General features: G+C 50.3%; 1 long non-coding RNA gene across 1 annotated transcript; it reads left to right on the top strand.

Annotated features, from left to right (window-relative positions):
- The first annotated feature begins 436 nt into the window (after nt 1-436).
- Nucleotides 437-12,250, top strand: LOC128333871 (uncharacterized). Its single transcript, XR_008311097.1, has 5 exons — nt 437-1,116; nt 1,278-1,324; nt 1,576-1,654; nt 2,328-3,454; nt 5,252-12,250. It is a non-coding gene; the product is annotated as an uncharacterized LOC128333871 (long non-coding RNA).
- Nucleotides 12,251-20,713: the final 8,463 nt, after the last annotated feature.

The following is a 20,713-nucleotide window of genomic DNA, read 5'->3' as shown; positions in this document are numbered from 1 at the left end:
TCGGAGTTGCGCTCCTTGTTGCCACGGCAAATCCCGTCTCTCCTATCTTGCTTATTGGTTCAAGCGCAGGAAAAGTTCCAGCGTCTACGCTGCCCGGGCTCAACACCTGAAGCAGCAAGCACACAACCGTGCCCCCGAGCATGTGCAGAGCGCCTTGCTCGCCCTACTACAGTAGACGTTCAGGGATGCGGCTTCTTTCCCAGTGCTGCAGACCCGGACATGCCTACACCGGCCACAGACAAATAAGCAAGCATCAACTAGTCATTCCATCCCCCGACCTCCGTGCAACAAGAAGGCGCCGAGAGTGCAACGCGTCTTTCTACGGCAAAGCTTTACTGCGCATACGCGCCGGGAGCCGTCCACCCGGCGCTCGCATTGGCCGCCAGCCGAGCCGCAAAGTCAGCCGTCCATTGGCTGCCAGAAAGAAAAGAGGGCGTGGCTTGAGGAAGGGAGAGCCCCGCGGGGCGCCGCTGTGATGTGAGGATGGGGGACTCGGGTGGCGCGTGCGTCGCGCCTGGAGCCTGCGTGGTGGCGTCATGGGCGGTGGCGGGTACCATCCGCTCGGATCGCGCGCGCGCACGTGGGCAGATTGAATTGCCCAACGGCGGCAACGTCTCTCCTCGAGCGTGGAGGGAAAGGAGGGGCGGGGCTGAGGCGGCAGGCGCAGGTGACCGTTAGAAGGGGGCGGGGCCCTGAGGCCAAGGTAGGCACGGGCGGCAGGTGAGGATGGCCGTTAGAAAGGAGATAGGGGGGTTCTCCATCCCCCCTTATCAGTTACCGACAGAATGGATTCAGACTGTGGACAGGAGGCGGCGAGGCCTCCCTGCCCAGGACGCCCGCTTAGCCCTCCTCCGCCTAGCAGCAGCAGCGCCTCACGGGCCCAAAAGAAGCCCTTCTCATTTGCTGCTCCAGCCTGCATGAGGCACGCCTGCAGATTGCCATCATTCCAGCAGGGCCAGCCCAGCCGCCGCCGCCCCCCCCCTTCCCCGCCCCGCAATGAGTTAAGAAGCAAGATCACCCAAGAGGAGGAAGGGAAAGGATCTGGAAGAAAACGCCAGCCTAAAGAATTCTGCCCCGTGCACAGAAGGCTATCATGAACCACCTTTTCCTTGTTTGGTGAGGCAGTGGAAATAATTATAAGAAATTGAAGTGGGGCGGGGGGGGGGCGTGAGGCAGATATAATTCATGGGCAAGTCCAGATGTTCTGGATGTACCACCACATGCTCCAAACTGCTCCCAGTTGGCACAAATTGTCTTCATTTACCTTCTATTTGCAGGTAGAGAGATGATCGCAGGAGGTGCCCACAAATGCAGTGTCCTTCGGGTATGTTGTGGGACTCGGTCAAAATAAGAGCTTCCCCATCTCTAATTGCTTTTAAAAGGACCCTCGAGACACACCTGTTTCTTCAGGTGTTTAATTTAAATTAATTTTAATCTGTTTAATTGTTTTACTCTGAAATTATTTTAACTGTTCTGTTGTATTGTATTTTGGATTATGTACATTGCTTAGAGATACATATATATATCAGGTGATACAGAAATATGATAAATAAGCCCTTCCTCTGGATTTGGCAGGACAGAAGACCTCAAAGATGTGCTAGAAATGTTTGTTCGAGGCTTTTGGCTGGATCCTCATCTTCAGAGCACTGAAAACGTAAGGCAGTTTTCTCGATTCTCTCAGGGTATGGGCAGGTTCCCAGGAATTCCTCCTGAAGTAACTGAAAGCAGGTCGGACCTGTGACAATCCACACTTCTAGTGCAGTCTTAAGGTTTCTCCTGCTGCTTCTCTATGGCTGCCCTTCCTCCTCTCCTTGGTTTCCGGGATGGGGCAGCTTTGGTGTGTTCCTAAGAAATAGGGGATGGGGCCAAAGCTTAGTGGAAGAGAACCCTTGTTTTGCACGCAGAAGGTCTTGGATTCATTCTCTGGCAGCATCTCCAGGTTGGGCTGGGCGAGACTCCTGCCTGAAACCATGAAGAGCTGCTTCCAGTCAGTGTAGAGCTAGATGGACCAATGGTCTGACTCCGTATAAGGCAGCTCCCTATGCTCCTATCTACTTTCAAATGAATGTTGGTAGTACTCTTACGATGGAAATCACTCCCCAGGACTTCAGTCCCGGGAAAAGGTCCCTATTCAAGCAGCTTGGGGACCAGTGTTGTTCTGCTTGCTCAGGGAATATCACAGGTTATGCCTAACCTAAGGTTTTTAACTAATGTTTTAATGTTGTTTTTATCTTGTTGTCAAACACCCAGAGACGTAAGTTTTGGGCGGTATAAAAATATGTTAAATAAATAAATAACCTCATTTTCTTTCTCTCTCCTTTGTACAGGGTAGCCCTGGCTTTCACTGGCATTCGCCTCTTGGTGTCAAGAAGCACAATGGTGGGCCACTTGCCCAATGGAAGGTGATTTCTCTGCATGGGTTGCTGCAAAGCTCGTCACCTTAGAACTGGTGCCAAGAAGTGTCTTTTCTCAGTTGAGTTTAGGGAGCCAGTATTTGGCCCTTCACCCTAGGTTTCTGGGCTCCTACAGGCCCGTGTTAGACTGCAAGTGAACCATCATTTTTCTAGAAAACCACCTTCTACTGAGTCGACCAATGGTCCATCAAGTTCAGTATTGTCTACACTGACTGGCAGCAGCTTGGAAATTCCAGGGATGGAACCTGAGACCTTCTGCATGCAAAGCAGATCCTCTGCAACTGAGCTACAGCCCTTCCTCTGGAGCAGCTCTTTCAGAAGTTCCAAACTAGCATCAGCCCTGATCCTGCCACAGTGTGGCAATCATTGTACACATGTATAAAAGCCAGAAGGAAAGAAGTCTATTGAGTTTGCTTATGTGGTGCGGGAAATGACAAAAGAGACACATGCTGACTTTGAAGAGGAGGGAAACACACGCCTTGACAAAATTTAGAAAGGAACTTAGCAGTAGGAACAGAAAGAAACTTTAGTTCAGTTTATTATGATCATTGATCAAATATACATTCCATATCCAGATAAAGGGATCCTTAAAAGTGGGTGTTGATACTGATGTATGTATACACACACAGGAACTATTCCATACAGTTGAAATAAAATAGAATAGAATGAGAACAATTAAAAACCTGTATTAACCATTTTGAACACACCATGAGCGGATCTTAATTGCAGCCATGCAGAATTTGGCCACTAGATGTGAGACATCAGTGTGTTGATCAGGAAGAAACAGGTTTATATAAGACTGGTCAGAGTTATTTGGGTATCTAAAAACGAGGAGCAATATATCTAAAATACAAATCATGATCGAAGCAACAATACAAAAGCACATGGTCAGTGGTCTCAACATCGCCATTCCCACAAGGACACAGTCCGTCCGAATAAGGGACTCTCCTAAACCTACCTTCAGATACCAGAGAGGGCAGCACATCCAGCCGGGCTAATGGCAGGGCTCCTCTTTGTGGTGGATATGTCAGATTATACAGGTATTTAGCTGGTTTTTGCAAGGGCTTAACAGCCGCAAATTGCGTGTAGATCTGTCTGGTGTTCCATGTCGATAATGTGCTGTTTAAGGGTCACCTTGGCATTATCATAGCCCAGGGTATGATCATGGTGCCCTCTTCCATTCAGCAGCTATGGTAGCACGTCTTGATATTGGGGGGCGAGGGAGGCAGTATCAAACCTGAAACCTCTCCGGAGGCTCAGTGTAACCAGCCAGCCATTAAATAATGTATTTAGGCAGCCCCATATCTGGCGATGCCTCTCTCATTTCTGATCTACAGTCACTTCTGTTGGTCCCAGACCCGGCACTGATGCCAAGTGTGGCCACATCTAATGGAGGCCTGTCTCCAACCTCCCTTGGGTGGGCAAGGTAATTGAGTAGGTGGTGGCAATTTTGGAGAATACTGATTATCTAGATCCATTTCAGACTGGCTTTATAGAAGGCTATGGGGTGGAGACAGCCTTGGTTGGCCTGATGGATGATCTCTGCCAGTGAATGGACAGAGGGATTGTGACTTTGTTGGTTCTTTTGGACCTTTCTGTGGCTTTTGATATTGGCCATGCTATCCTTCTGGATCGCCAGGGAGATTTGGGAATTGGGAGCACAGCTTTGTAGTGGTTCTGTTTCTATCTCTCTGGTAGATTGCAGATGGTGTCACTTGGATATAGTTGCTCTCTGAAATGAGAGCTATTGTATGGTGTCCCTCAGGGCTCCATCCTATCTCTGATGCTTTTTAACAATTACATTAAACCACTGGGTGAGATCATCAGGAGATTTAGAGCAGGGTGTTCTCAATCTGCTGATGACTCACAAATGTATTTCTCCATGACTTCATCAAGAAATGGCATAACCCCTTGAAATGCCTGCCTTCAAGCAGTAATGGACTAGATGAGGGATAATAAATTGAAGCTGAATCAAAGCAAGATGGAAGTATTCATAGTATGGGGTCATTCTTTGATGGGTGTGATAGAACTCCTGATCTGGGTGGGATATCACTTTCCCCGAAGGAACAGGTATGTAGCTTGGGAGTGCTTCTGGACCCAGGCCTCACTCCGGTTTCTCAGGTGGAGGCTATGGCCAGGAGCACTTTCTATCAACTTTGGTTGATAGGACAGCTGCGTTTGTTCCTTGAAGATAGTGATCTCAGAACTGTGGTGCATTCCCTCATAAGCTCTAGGCTTGACTACTGCAACACACTCTACGTGGAGCTTCCTTTATATGTGGATCGGAAACTTCTGTTGGTTTAAAATGCAGCGGCTAGATTGGTCTCTGGGGTGTCTCAGAGAGACCATATCATGCCTGTTTTAAAGCAATTGCATTGGTTACCAGTAGGTTTCCGGGCAAAATACAAAGTGCTGGTGATGAACTGTAAAGCCCTAAATGGCTTAGGCCTGGGTTACCTAGGAGAGCTCCGCCTTCTGTATGATCCCCACTGCACATTGAGATCTTCGAGAGAGAGATCTGTCTCCATATGCTGCCAGCTTGTCTGGCGGTGACTCGGGAGAGGGCCTTCTCTGTAGTCGCTTCTAGATTGTGGAGTGCACTCCCTGTAAGACATTCGTGGTTTAACATCTTTGCCAGCCTTCAAAAGACCCCTTAAGACACCTTTTTTCAGCCAGCCTTTTAGTACTCTTTGAATGTTTTAAATTTTTAAATTGCTGTTTTTAACCATTAATTTGTTTTTCTTGTGTTTATTTTTGTGAACCGCCTAGAGCCTTTGGATTCAGGCGGTATATAAATTAAATAAATAATGGAGATGTTTGTTTCTCTCTCGTTGCAGACTCTCCAGTGAACTAGCAGAAGTCTGGCCAAGCAGCCAGAGCAAGAACAGGAATGTAACAACACGTGAGCAGGCCCAAGCAGGAAGGCTCCCAGCAGAGAAGAGGGGGCCAGGTAGAAGAGGCAGAGTTCAGAAGGAGAGACCTCGTTCCCATGATGCTAGGACATATTCTGAATACCAGGTGCAGCCACATCCCATGGGGATCTTCCTGCAGACAGGATTCTGGGGTGTTGGGGGGCACCTGCCCCCACTGCTGCCTTGCCCACAGATTGCCGCTGGAAGGTGGGCCAGTCTATGGATGTCTCATGCCCACAAAGCCATGGGACAGATCAGACCATGGCTCTTCCCAATGCTGTGAGTGTTGGGATCCTAGCGTTTAGTTCTGAGTATCATCAGTGGCACTATTGGTGAAGAAAAGTCCTAAGGAACTGGATCCGTCACCAGGACAATGAGAAGAGGAGAGGCCTAGTGGAGGACTCCAGACAGAGGCCAGATGTTGGTGTTTTTGGTAGTGTCCTGCAGACTCTGCTCTCTTGCCTCTGAAGTGATGAGAGCCCCGTTGTTGGGTGGTGCCCTTCTGCTGCTGCCTCCTTTTTTCCAAGGGGTCACCACTAGAAGATCAGCCGATCTACGCATGGCTTGCACCTGAAGCAATGGCATTTGGGAAGGATCAGATGGCTGCTCTTCCCAAGGGGTTGGCTTTGTGGGGCAGTGTGGTAGCCATGGTTTGGCCACAGAGCTGGAGGCTAGTGGTGCACTAGTACTGCAAAAAAATACCACAGTACTGCAATGGAAACCATTTCTTTAAGTGCTTACCTTCAAGCATCAGCTGGTGGGGGTGCATTCTTTGGACAGCCTGTTTCACCATGGCAGGGGAGAGTTGGCAAGATCTAGCAGAAGGACTCCAGCAGCCTGGATGTTGTATTGGGTGTGGTCCTTCCACCGCTGCTGCCTCGCACCCAAAGGGTCCCCACTGGAGGACCAGCCAGTCGGCAGAGGCCTCGCACCAGAAGATACAGCCCTTGGGAAGGAGCAGGTGGTGGTCTCCCTCCCCAAAGGTGTGGCTTCGGGCGAGAGCGTGGTGGCGGTGGTCTGGCCATAGGGCAAGAGGCGAGCGGTGGATTCTCCCAGGAGGAAGGGTCTGGCTCTGCCTTGGGGACAGGGGCATATGGTACATTAGGCATGGGGAGACAGTCGTCTCCTGGCCCGCTGCCTCAAAGGGCCCCCCAAGAGTGAGGCCAGCCGTGCTGTGAGCGGCCCTGCACCAGCAGGCAGACACTTCGGGTGCGGATGGGAAGGTCTTGCCTGTCCTTCCTTGCTTTGCTGCCGCCCCCACGACCTCTCTACGGCCAGTGCAACTTCCAGTAAAGATCTGCTTGTAGCTAGCTGGGAACAGGACGTTCCCTGTTCCCAGCATCCCGTGGGTGGCGACCTCACACTGCAGACGCCATCTTGAGTGCCCAGGTGGATTCTTCAAGGAGGAGGGGTCTGGCTCTGCCTTGGGGAGCCTCAGCACTTGAATGGTCAGCGCTGGCAACAGGTCGAGCCTCTGGCAGTTGCCAGGATGACAGGAGGGGCTTCAGCAGAGGTCGGCCCATTGGGGTGAGGGCCTTCATCCAGGGGTGGTTAATTACAGAATTCTGGGGAGGAACCGTCTCCCTGGGCAAGCTAGAAGGACAGTCCTGCCCCAGTGGGAAGAAGTCCTACCCAGGCTCCCCAAGGTCCAGGTTCCTCCGGGGGATGGGCTGCAGTAATTTGGCCCGCTCCACCGCAGCCTGCAGCCTCCTGTGGAGACTCCCATCCTCCAAGTGGGGAAGGGGTTTCCCCCCAGAAGGCACACTCCCACCTGCTGCATTGGCCACACGCTGAGTGGTCTTGATCCTCTGCGGGAGGGCTTGTGGGCTGCCCTCCTGTGGTGGCTTCCCCTGGGTGCTGGTTGCTTCCTGGGGCAGCCTCTTGGTTCTTTTTGGAGACCTCACCCTTTCCGTTGACAGTCCAGCCACAGGGGCTGGGCCATCAAGGGAAAGGGTGGATTCCTGTGAGGCCTGGCTGGAACTGGCCTCAGGCACCAGCAGCTTCCGGACCACCGTGTGGTAGCTGGAGGTGATGTGCCAGGTCTTCTGCCAGGTCTCTCCTCTTTATTTGCTATTTATTTATAGTCTTTTCTTGGGCCAGGCGCCTTCACCATGGCAGTGAGAGTCGGAGAGACCTAGTGGAAAGACTCCAGCAGCGCAAATGGTGTATTAGGTGGGACCCTTCCACCGGAGGATCAGGCCGTGGGCGGAGGCCTCGCACCACAAGACACGACCCTAGAGGAGGAGCAGGTGGTGGTCTCTCTCCCCCAGGGCATGTCGGCGGTGAATGGGCCACAGAGCCGGAGGGGAGCGGCGGAGTCCCCCAGGAGGAAGGGTCTGGCTCTGACTTGTGGAGCCTCAGCGCTTGAATAGTTAGCGCTGGCAACAGGTCAAGCCTCTGGCGGGTGCCAGGATGATGGTAAGGGCTTCAGCAGAGGCCAGCCCATCGCGGTCAGGGCCTTCTTCCGGGGGTGGTTTTTTAAAGAAGTCTGGGGAGGAACCGTCTCCCCGGACAAGCCAGAAGGATGGCCCTTCCCCAGTGGGAAGAAGTCCTTCCCAGGCTCCCCAAGGTCCAGGTTCCTCCTGGGGATGGGCTGGAGTATTTTTGCCCGCTCCACCGCAGCCTCCAGCTTCCTTCTGTGGAGTCTCCCTTACCCAATGTGCAAAAGTGTTTCCCCTAGAAGGCACACTCCCACCTGGTGCTTTGGCCACACGCCAAGCAGCCTTTTCTCTTCCACAGGAGGGCTGGTGGCTTGCCCTTAGAGCTGGTTTCTTCCTGGGGATACCACTTTGACCTTTGGGCAGGCTTTGCCATTTTGACCATTTCTGTCTTGTCTGCCCACAGGGGCTGGGCCATCAAAGGAAAGGGTGGATTCCTGTGAGGCCTGGCTGGAACTGGCCCCAGGCACCAGAGGAGGCAGCAGCAACTTCCGGACCACTGTGTGGTTGCTGGAGGTGATGTGCCAGGTCTTCTGCCAGGTGTCTCCTCTTTATTTGCTATTTATTTGTAGTCTTTTCTTGGGCCAGGCGCCTTCACCATGGCAGTGAGAGTCGGAGAGACCTAGTGGAAAGACTCCAGCAGCGCAAATGGTGTATTAGGTGGGACCCTTCCACCGGAGGATCAGGCCGTGGGCGGAGGCCTCGCACCACAAGACACGACCCTAGAGGAGGAGCAGGTGGTGGTCTCTCTCCCCCAGGGCGTGCCTTTGGGCGGGGGTGTGGTGGCGATGGACGGGCCACAGAGCTGGAGGGGAGCGGCGGATTCCCCGAGGAGGAAGGGTCTGGCTCTGCCTTGGGGAGCCTCAGCGCTTGGATAGATAGTGCTGGCAACGGGTCGGGCCTCTGCCGAGCCTCTGGCGGTTGCCAGGATGATGGTAAGGGCTTCAGCAGAGGCCAGCCCATTGGGGTCAGGGCGTTCATCCTGGGGTGGTTCTTTAAAGAAGTCTGGGGAGGAACCGTCTCCCCGGACAAGCCAGAAGGACGGCCCTTCCCCAGTGGGAAGAAGTCCTTCCCAGGCTCCCCAAGGTCCAGGCTCCTCCTGGGGATGGGCTGGAGTATTTTTGCCCGCTCCACCGCAGCCTCCAGCTTCCTTCTGTGGAGTCTCCCTTACCCAATGTGCAAAAGTGTTTCCCCCTAGAAGGCACGCTCCCACCTGGTGCTTTGGCCACACACCAAGCAGCCTTTTCTCTTCCACAGGAGGGCTGGTGGCTTGCCCTTAGAGCTGGTTTCTTCCTGGGGATACCACTTTGACCTTTGGGCAGGCTTCATCATTTCTGCCATTTCTGTCTTTGCCTACAGGGGCTGGGCCATCAAGGGAAAGGGTGGTTTCCTGTGAGACCTGGCTGGCACTGGCCCCAGGCACCAGAGGAGGCAGCAGCAACTTCCGGACCACTGTGTGGTTGCTGGAGGTGATGTGCCAGGTCTTCTGCCAGGTGTCTCCTCTTTATTTGCTGTTTATTTGTAGTCTTTTCTTGGGCCAGGCGCCTTCACCATGGCAGTGAGAGTCGGAGAGACCTAGTGGAAAGATTCCAGCAGCGCAAATGGTGTATTAGGTGGGACCCTTCCACCGGAGGATCAGGCTGAGGGCGAGGCCTCTCACCACAAGACACGACCCTAGAGGAGGAGCAGGTGGTGGTCTCTCTCCCCCAGGGCGTGCCTTTGGGCGGGGGTGTGGTGGCGATGGACGGGCCACAGAGCTGGAGGGGAGCGGCGGATTCCCCGAGGAGGAAGGGTCTGGCTCTGCCTTGGGGAGCCTCAGCGCTTGGATAGATAGCGCTGGCAACGGGTCGGGCCTCTGCCGAGCCTCTGGCGGTTGCCAGGATGATGGTAAGGGCTTCAGCAGAGGCCGGCCCATTGGGGTCAGGGCGTTCATCCTGGGGTGGTTCTTTAAAGAAGTCTGGGGAGGAACCGTCTCCCCGGACAAGCCAGAAGGACGGCCCTTCCCCAGTGGGAAGAAGTCCTTCCCAGGCTCCCCAAGGTCCAGGCTCCTCCTGGGGATGGGCTGGAGTATTTTTGCCCGCTCCACCGCAGCCTCCAGCTTCCTTCTGTGGAGTCTCCCTTACCCAATGTGCAAAAGTGTTTCCCCCTAGAAGGCACGCTCCCACCTGGTGCTTTGGCCACACACCAAGCAGCCTTTTCTCTTCCACAGGAGGGCTGGTGGCTTGCCCTTAGAGCTGGTTTCTTCCTGGGGATACCACTTTGACCAGGCTTCATCATTTCTGCCATTTCTGTCTTTGCCTACAGGGGCTGGGCCATCAAGGGAAAGGGTGGTTTCCTGTGAGACCTGGCTGGCACTGGCCCCAGGCACCAGAGGAGGCAGCAGCAACTTCCGGACCACCGTGTGGCTGCTGGAGGTGATGGGCCTCCTTCCGCCAGATCTCTCTTCCTCTGCTCCTGAATAGAAAGAAAATTTCATTTTTATTCATTTCAGGGTCTGTCTCTGCCTTGCAGGGGGGGCACGTGTCCCAGCACTTGGATGGTCAGCGCTGGGAAAGGGTCGAACCTCTGCTGTGCCGATGGCAGTTGCCAAGATAATGGCAGTGGCTTCAGCAAGGGTTGTCCCATTGCGGTCAGGGCCTTCTTCTGGGGGTGGTTAGTTAAAGAAGTCTGGGGAGGAACTGTCTCCCCGGACAAGCCAGAAGGACTGTGCTCCCCCAGTGAGAAGAAGTCCCGCCCAGGCTCTCCAAGATCCAGGTTCCTCCTGGGGGTGGGCTACAATAATTTGGCCCGCTCCACCTCAATCTCCAGCTTCCTTCTGTGTATTTGTCTTTCCCTCCTCCAGGTGGGGACGGGTTTCCCCCCCAGGTGGAACACTCCCACCTGGTGGTTTGCGCGTGGCCTTGATCTTCCCCAGGAGGGCTGGCCCAAGGCGAGGCAGCAGCAGGTTCTGGACCACCATTTGGCTGCTAAAGGCAATGGGCTTCCTTCCACCTGATCTTTCTTCCTCTGCACCTGAATAGAAATTTTATTATTATTATTTCTAGCTCTATGGCTCAGGTGGAGAAGGGTTTCCCCCAGAAGGCACGCTCCCATCTAATTTTTTAAAAAAATTATTTATTTAAAATATTTATACCCCTCCCCTCCAGTGCACTACTGCTTGGGGCGGCTTACAACAATAAGATAGACACAAGATACAAGTAATAAAACTAATTTTTTAATTAAAAAAATAAAGTCAGATTAAAAACAATTATTAAGATTAAATTAAAACTGAAAATTATAAAAAGCTAAAGAACCTGCCAGATATAACAAAACAAAAATGGAGCATTAAAAAGCCTCCTTTAAAAGGTGTGTTTTGTCTTTTAAAAACACTAAGGGAGGGAGCATGGTGGTTTTTTTGGTCAAAGACCGTAAATAAAGTATGATGATGATGGTGAAGCTCATCAGGGAGGGCATTCCAAAGCCGAGGGGCCACAACCTAAAAAGCAACAGACGGGTCATGAGCAGGGCCTGAGATGATGAGCAGAGGGCCCTGGCAGATGCATATGGGCGAATGTGGTCCGACACAATGTCTTGGCCACACACTGAGCAGCCTAAATCTTTCGGGGGGGGGGGGGGGGGGCTGGTGGGCTGCTCTCCTGATGCAGTTCCCCCCTGGTGCCTTCTGCCTGGGGCTGCCTCTTTGACTTCACCCTTTCCATTGATGGTCCATTAACAGGGGTTGGGCCATTAAGGGAAAAGGTGAATTCAAGTGAGGCCTAGCTGGTACTGGCCCCAGGAGGCAGCAGCAGCTTCCAGACTACTGTGTGGTTGCTGGAGGTGATGTGCCAGGTCTTCTGCCCACTCTCTCCTCCTCTGCTCCTGATAAGAAAGAAATCTTGTTTTTATTTATTTCACACCTGTATATGGGGCCAAAATTCACATCACATGGTGGTTTACTTTTCCTCTTCAAATCTGTTTGGACAAAAGCAAGTCTCGGAATTGTATTCAAATGCAGGACGGTAGACAGCAAGATGATTTTGTGTTGAATTGGGGTCTTTTTATTAATTCCATTAACTTCTAGAATAAGAACAAATATGCAATCTTTTATTTGTTGTAATTCTGGTGTAGCTAACTAATGGTGCAGTGGGAAAATGACTTTGACTAGCAAGCCAGAGGTTGCCGGTTTGAATTGCTTCTGGTATGTTTCTCAGACTATGGGAAACACCTATATCGGGCAGCAGTGATATAGGAAGATGCTGAAAGGCATCATCTCAGACTGCTTGGGAGAAGACAATGGTAAACCCCTCCTGTATTCTGCCAAAGACAACCACATGGCTCTGGAGTCACCAGGAGTCAACACTGACTCAACGGCACACTTTAACTTCAATACTGGTGTAGAACTGTATTCCACCCCGCCCCCGTCTTGGCTAATGGAATATATTTGTTCTTGACTAATGACAAATACTTCTGTTTGTATTTGTGAGAAAATAAAAAGATGGTAAAATAAGATGTAATTTGGTTCATAAGCTTTGGAGATCTAGAAAATATGTATTTAAATGGGCTAGGAACAATAGTCCTGTTTGGAAGAGCATGGTTGTTTGTGTGCATTGTCCGAAAACTGGGCTCTAATCTGATTAGGAAAAATCTGGCTCTGGATCTTTTGCTCCCTTCAAAAATGGGAGTAGGGGGTCAGATTTTTTTTGGCCCTGAATCTGCTATGTAACATACTGCAGCGGGCTTGGAGGCCTCATTCAAAAGACTTGATGCTGATGCTCAGATTATTCAACCAAAATCTCACTTTTCACTTTGAATTCTTTTCTTGGTTACTCCTGGGTTTCCATTGTGCACAATGTGGGCACTTCTGTGCCTCTACATGGAGAGTGACTCATGGACTGCAATCGCATCCAATGCAGAGATGCATCAGAATTGTCCACCCCCAAGGGTGGCTAATTGGTAAAGAGCAAACCCAGAGCAGTGACTCAAGCAGAGTTGCAATCAGAGATGCACCTAGGTAATTTTAGAGCCTGCACATAAAGGCCTTTGGAGGCCCTTGTCCCCCGCTGCAAGTTAAGCATCATTTTTTTAACACATACCACACCACCCAGGACAGACTAAAGAGGATGGGGGGAGACAGGGAGTGTGGAGGCCCTGGACTTTGGCCCCAAAGTCCAGGGGTAAGAGCACCTCTGGTTGCAACACAGAGGCAGCCTCTTCTGATCTGTGTTCCTAATAGGATACCATTTGGACACTTGTGCTCTATGGAGCTGTGGATTCTGCCACTGCAGAGGCACCTTCAGCATTGATTCCCAGTGCCCTCTTCCAGCTAGATCCTATTTTAGATGTCTTGCTGAGTGCAGAATTGCACATTCCTATGACAAATGTGTGGTCAAATCTATCTTTACTGAGGCAGTGAAAAATGTGGGCATAGAGGAGGCATGTGTGGGGGAGAATTGGCAGGAGGGGACACTTCTTGCTTTACAGGTCTTCTCTGCTGCCTTCCTGCCCCACTATGGGTCACTCTGTGTGGCTCCTAACAGACCACAGTGTTTCCCACAGAATAGAAACCACCACCCCAATAAGCATCCAGTTCAATCTCTTCTGTACCACCAATTCTCCCTTGTAAATGTCTCCAAAGGGCAATTCCTCCCTGTCTGACTTCTGGTTTTGCAGTCTAGCTATAGGGAAGGGGCAGAAACGGATCCTAATGGGTCTGTGGAGCAGCACTTCTGGGAGACCTGGGCCAGGGAAGGAGATCCTGAGGATCTGTTTGTATGGAAGAAGGAATGGCTGAACACAGACCTTAAGATCCACGCAGGCAGTGAGAGAGAAGCCCAAGTCTCGCTCTCCTCTTTGGGCCATTCTGTGCTGGCTCTGCTCCAGTCTGACTGGCCAAAGCACCGGGAACAGCTTGTGATTCTCTCAAATACTCTCAAGGGATCTCCCAGCCAGCCCTGCCCAATTCTGGTCCCCAGCAGCCAGGCCAAAGAGAGCCGAATAACTTGCATTCCCTGCTGGGGAGGGTCAAGTGTGATGAATCAGATGGAAAGCTCAAGTTAGTAAAAGGGTTGGCTCCCAAGCATGCAAAGTGGCAGAGCAAGGGAAGGTTGCCCAGTACACTCCTCTGCATGGATCTCCAGAAGTGCGTCCTCCTGGGATCAATGGGTCCTGCTCTCAAGTAAGTGAACCAGTGGGCCAGACATGGCGATGCTGCAATGCAGGAAGGATTCCTGGAAGGATTCATCCTGCATCCTGACAGTGTACTGAGAGCCCTTCTCACTTTGGTCACTGAGGCTGGGGTGGTGGGCATTGTAGTCCGGCAACATCTGGGGACCAAGGTAGGGAACTCCTGCATTAGAGAGAGGGGAAGGGAGCGGCAAGGGAGCCAGGAGCCAGTGGGCAACAGAGGCAAGCAATGTGGTCCAGAGGCAGCAACCGTGGGTCTGAGGGTCCAGAGTGCCAGTGCTAGGTCATGGGCAGCCACTGGAGAGTAGTCTGGATTGTGAGGTCAGGACCAAGAAGGTCCCACAACAAAAACACAAGGAACCTGGGTCAGGAAGCAAGTCAGGAGGCACCGCCAAAGCTAAGGGTCAAATCTGGGCAGACAGAGTAGGAGCCAGGTTCAGAAATTTCAACACACACCAGGACCAAGCAGACCTTGAAGTTGGCACAAAGCCCAAGAGCAAACAGGGAACCTGGACATCCTTCCTGGCCTGGGCGGATCCAAGGAACCTCCTAGCCAGGGGAGATTAGGCCAAGGCTTGAGAACTCCGTGCCTGGCAAGACTGCTGTAGTTCAGCTGGCCACCACATGGAGCAGCACTGTGCAGGTCCTTAGGTTTCCCGCATCAGCCCAGAGAGCTCCTCCTGACCAAGAGCTGACCAGTCCTTTTAGGTAGAGAGTGAGGAAAGTTTTGAAATTGGCACAGATGCTGAGAACAGTCTTGGAAGTATCATGTTAAAAGCAGCATAGTATGATGGGGAAAGAACAGTGCAGGCAGGAGAGACATAGAGACTGCAGCTCCTCAGCTACTTTATCTCAGTGCCCTGCTGGTAACACTCAAAATGCTTTCCTTGGCTTTAAAGAAGAGTTTTGCTTTGTTTTGCGATCCCTTTGCCTAGGCAGGTTGGGCTTGGACAAACCCAATTTGGAATTATGCAAATAAATCTGAGCAGAACTCTGAAGCAAGGAGAATTGGAGTGGCCAGTCTGAAGCTTCAGCACCATGGACCATCCTGAGGGTAGGGCACCATAGAAAGACCCCAGAGCATCTAGCTATTCAGCACCCTGGAGAGCTCCAGGATCAAGGCCGCCTTTGCCTTTCCTTGGAATACAGGACTCTGCACCACTCCTCTCATTGACTGGCCTCCTTGTGGATACTTGGAACAATCGGAGTGTGTCCCTGAGCTGCCTCTCAGTGCCAAGGATCATGATCTTTGTGCCCTATAGGGTCATCTTCCTGCTGGTTCACCCTGGAAAGAGCTCGGTCTATATCAGGGATTCTCAACGTTGGGTCCCCAGATGTTATTGGACTTCAACTCCCATAATTCCCAACCAAAGGCCACTGGGCCTGGAGATTATGGGAGTTGAAGTCCAATAACATCTGAGGACCCAACGTTGAGTATCCCTGGTCTATATTATCCTTGTTGGGGGCGGGGGGGGGGCACGGCGGACACCGATCTATTCTTCTGATCTTGACTTGAGTCATCAAAGAATGATAGCTTTCTTCCATGTTCCCTTCATGTCCCTGTTTCTTCGGAATGGCTGAGTGGTAAGTCTTGGCTTAGTGAGTCAAAGACTAGGGCAGTCCACACAATGGGTTTTAGGGCAAGAGAAGCCTCCTATCTAATTCGGAAGCTGGGCGCATTCCAAATTTTTGATCGTGTGTTAGATAAAAATATGGTTGGAAGTGGGGAGCTTGAGCACCAGTCAAGCCCAGTGGGATAGGATGCATGCGCCCTGCTCAGATTCCGTCCCCAGCTTCTGAACAAGGTACGAGGGGATATCATCTTGTGCAGCTGAGCCTTCGCTCACCATCAAGCTCTCAGCCTCCCATCTTGTTTCTGTCTCATACACGATCAAAGGTCGGGAACATACCCAGATCCCGAATTAGGGTAGTAGGAGGCTTCTCCTACCCTGACACTGATCGTGTGAACTGCCTCAGTTACTCATTTCCTTCCAGTCCTGTGAAGTCCTGCTGCTTAAACTCCGATTGCTTTGTGTGCATGGCGGAATACCAGCCTCATGCAAGCATAGCTGAGCATTTGTCGTGTCATTCAATTCAATCAATCAATCAATCCAATGTTTTATTGTGCATGGCTAAAAGCTTTGACAAACTGCAGAATACGGATCCAATTGAATTTTAAAAAGTAGAGTGGGGAGGATTGGTTTTATGAATCTCCTTTGCACAGTTCCATGCACATCCCTACCAGGAACCGGCATAGAACTGGTTCCATGGACATCCCTGCCAAGTGGCCCTGATCTTCTCCAGAAGGGCTGGTGGGCTGCCCTCCTGTGGTGGCTTTCCCTTGGTGCTTTCTGCCAAGGGCTGCTTCTTGGATCTGCCTGGCCCATTTGAGGGATGCTTCAGCCAGACTGGGTTCCCAGCTTATTTGGGAACGTGACTCTCTCCCTTTCCAGGCAGGGAAATCTGCTCCCAGCTGGCTTGAAACCCTGTGCTGGCTGAAGTGAATGCAGCCCCCTTCTCTCATATGGCGACACCCTCTGTGTCTGATGTCAGATGCATGGGTGGGGCTAGGGCGTCTAGGGGCCACCAGCGTTGGGTTGGACCCATGCTCCCAGCAACTTCCTATGCACCTCTCTCAGCAGCAGAAGAGATTCATGCTTACTTGGTGTATTTACGCCAGCTTAGATTATTGCAGCCTCGGTGTTGTCATTGTGATGCGATCCAGAAGATAGTTTCACAGGGACTTGGGGTGCTGTCAGAGTGCTGTTGTGCACGGGGCACAAGTTCATGTGTTGTGTCAAGCCGTAGTTTTGTTTCAAATGGATTTTGCACATTTCAAAAAGCATACATAGCCTGGAAAAGTTGGAACAAATGCCATGTTCTTACTGTTCCTCTGATATCGGCCCTTTTGGGTCACCCTGGAGTATTTTATGTGACGTATTTACTTTCTGACTGCAATTAACTGTAAGGTGGCAAAATTCAATTTGGCTGTTTGTAAGATTAGACAGAACCTTACCGATTTCGAAACCAGTTTGTAACTTTTCAGTAGCAGTCCTTAGATAATGCCAGCTTCTTATAGCACTGTTTGTGAAGGACACCTTAGATTGGTGAGTTGTTTTGCAGCTGTGTTTGATGCAAGTTGTATTTTGCTGTGTATTTGTATTCTGTTTCTATAGCTGGTCATGGACCGAAATAAAGTTATGTGTGTGTTACAAACCCTGTGTCTACATTTTGGATACTGCCCAGAAGGGCTAGCTGGAGGTGTTTTATAATTGCCGTTGTTTCATTTGAGAGTGTAAGGTATGGGTGCATAATTGTGTAATTCAAGGGTAAAGGGTGAGTGCACTTGGGCACAGTAAGGGCTGGGTGCTTATATTTTAAAAGCAGCACTTTAGTTTGTGGATTATTATTTATCATATTTCTATACCATGCCGTGGTATAGATGCTGTGACGTGTCTAGGTCTATACCAACAAAAATTAGAATAGTTAGGAAATGTTTTTGCCTGCGACACTCTATGGATGTGAAAGCTGGACTTTGAAGAAGGAAGATAGGAAAACTATTGATGCTTTTGAACTTTGGTGCTGGAGAGGGCTTTTGAGGATACCATGGACAGCCAGGAAAACAAATACTCGAGGCACAAATGATCAGGTTCAAACTATCATACTTTGGACACATTATGTGAAGACCCAGCTCCCTTGAAATAATGCTGGGAAAAGTTGAAGGAAAGAGAAGAAGAGGACAACCAGCAGCAAGGTGGATGGACTCGGTTACGACAGCAATGAATGCACCACTGAGAGACCTTAAAGGCCAAGCTGAAAACAGATCATCCTGGTGAGAATCTGTGGCTGCTAAGAGTCGACACCAGCGACTTGACGGCACTTAATCAATCAATCAGGCAGTGTACAAAGTTAAAACCTAACAAATGTAAAAACAATATAAAACAGTTAAAATTCATAAGAGATAAAAACAATCTCAGTAAATAAAAACATTAAAATTTAAATTTCCGTTAAAAGCCTAGGAAAACAGGAATCTCTTGAGGGTCTTCCTAAAAGCAAGAAGAAAAGGAGATGCTCTTATTTCAAAAGGGAGTGCATTCCAGAGCCTCAGGGCAGCTACAGAGAAGGCCTGGTCTCGAGTTGCCACCAAATGAGTGGCAGCTGTAACCAGATCTCGTCAGATGACCTTAATAGGTGACAGGGTTCATGACCTGGACCCAAGGCATTGCGGGCTTTATAGGTAATAATCAGCACTTTGTATTTCATTCCGAAACGTATTGGCAGCTTTAGAAATGAAATTGTATAAAGGTACTTAGCGACCACAGGGCTCTGTGGATGCCAGAAGTAAAAATCGATTTGACAGCACACATTACTTACTTTACTTTGTGATGTCTAGTCAATTTAAGAGCGTAAAGGATTGGTGCATATACAAACAAATTATATTTGTCAAATTAGATTTGTTAGTTTCACAAATACATTGATTTTTTTTTTAATGGGACTTGGTGAAATTACTGCAAATAGGAAAAACTGGGTGAATTGACCTTCTACAACAAGGCTTTTGTATATGCACATCCACACACATCTCCCAATGCTCATTTTCCTCCATTATGTTGCTAGACATATCAGGCTATTCGCACTGGATCAGCTTCCAAGGTGATCATCAACCAACCAAGTCAATCCAAGTTACACTCCTGCACACACTTGCATGCAGGTAAAGTTGTGCTGTTGAGTTGGTGTCGACTCCTGGTGACCACAGAGCCACATAGTTTTCTTTGGTAGAATACTGGAGGGATTTACCATTGCCATCTACCGTGCAGTCTAAGATGATGCCTTTCAGCATTTTCCTATTTCGCTGCTGCCCGATAGAGGTGTTTCCCATAGTCTGGAAAACATACCAGTAGAGATTTAAACCAGCAACCACTTACTCCCTAGGCAAGTTACTTCCCCACTGCGCCATTAGCAACATAGGAATCTGTCATATTCAGACCATTGGTCTATCTAGCTCAGTATTGTCTTCACAGACTGGCAGCTGCTTCTCCAAGGTTGCAGGCAGGAATCTCTCTCAGCCCTATCTGCAAGAGTGCCCTAAAATCACCTGCAAACAGAAAGCTAGTGAGCTAGGCAAAACATTCAGGGAAACCCACTCACATTTCTTAAAAGAGTGTGTGGTAGCCAAAAGAGCGTGGTAGGGAATAAGCAAGCTGTTAGAGTGGCCTGATTTGGAAAAACAGACTTGGGAAGAACTAACCTCGGGTTTGAGCGATAGAACCTCCTTTCGAGGTCCCAGAAAGAAACCTTCAAGGAAACGGGACGGAACGGGTGCCCCCATACTATGGAATTGGAACGTTCCCCTTCTCGTAATCAGGTTAGTAAACCTGTATGTCATTTATGCAATGCTCCTGCATAGGAATAGGGAGGGAAGACTCGACCAAGAGGTTCACGCGGATGAGACAGTAAATCTCTTCTGGAAAAGTTTGTATGGTTATGTGCAAAAAGACAAGAGTATCTCTTCTAAACAGCAATGGGACAAATTGTGGAAATGGACGTTGGACGTAAACCCCCCCCCATTACCTGATGTGCCTTGAAATCCCCCACCCCCGAGTTACAGTACTACCTGCATATACTTCATAACCTTGTGGGTTTCCAAATCCTTGTGTGTAAATCTCTGTAGATATATCATGTACAAGCAACCACTTTGTATATAATTGTGCTTTGGCAACGTACTGTGTGCTTTGGTAGTTTGTTGGTTCAATAAAAAAATCTTGTCCTATAAAGCCAGGGAGGGGAATATCTTGCAGGGGTCACGCTTCAAGTCTCCCATTCATATGCAATCAGGGCAGACCCTGCTTAGCTATGGGGTCAAGCCATGCTTGCTACCACAAGACCAGCTCTCCTCTCCTATTAGGTGGCACATGCACTCAGGTACCTCTGAGGAATTAGTATTTTAAAAAACCCACATTGCTTTTCTCAAATGGACTCAAAGCAGCTTCCAATAACTGAAAAACCGTATGTGAAAAAAGAAAAAGGAAAACACAGAGATGGAACCACCACTGGAGGGCAGAACACCCCCGCTGGAAAAGAATCTTCAGTCTCTGCTGATCTTATGCTATTAGGGCTTTAAAGGTAACGACCAGCACCTTTAATACCATACCTCAATATGTATGCTCTGAGGCTGCATTATACCCTAAATAGCGGACAATTCATTGATTTGTATTAATAATTTCATCATTATTCATGATTAACGAAACCCAAATCGTCAGAGTGCGATGTTCAGGGAGCTCCGAGTTGCGTCCCTAGTGGTTGCCACTGCAAATCCTCCCTCTCCTAGCTTGCTGTTGGTTCAAGTGCATGAAAAGGACCCAGCGTCTGCTCTACTGCCCAGGCTCAATCCCGGAAGCAGCAATGAAACAACCGTGCCCCTGAGCATGTGCAGACTGCCTCGCCCGCCCTACTACGCAGCCACCGCCAGCTCATGATTTGGAGTTCAGCTTCAAGGGTGGGGGCTTTCCAGGCACGTGCTGCAGTAGAGCCAACCCTGATTTATAATGACGTATTTGTTGCTTTCCTCCCCCGCCCCCCTTGCAAGCACAAAGCGCGGCACCGAGAGAGCAACGTGTCTTTTTTCGGCAGAGCGCGCGCCAGGAGCCAGCCACCGGGCGCTACCATTGGCCGCTGGCCGAGCCCGCAAAGCCAGCCTCCCATTGGCCACTCCGTAACACGTCAGTGACGCGTGGAAGGGGGCTTGGCATGCGTGTGTACGCGGGCGGACGAACGAGATCCCTGCGTGGTG

Source organism: Hemicordylus capensis, chromosome 8 (assembly GCF_027244095.1).
Source record: "Hemicordylus capensis ecotype Gifberg chromosome 8, rHemCap1.1.pri, whole genome shotgun sequence".
NCBI classification, from domain to species: Eukaryota; Metazoa; Chordata; class Lepidosauria; order Squamata; family Cordylidae; genus Hemicordylus; species Hemicordylus capensis.
This window is presented reverse-complemented; position numbering and strand designations above follow the sequence as displayed.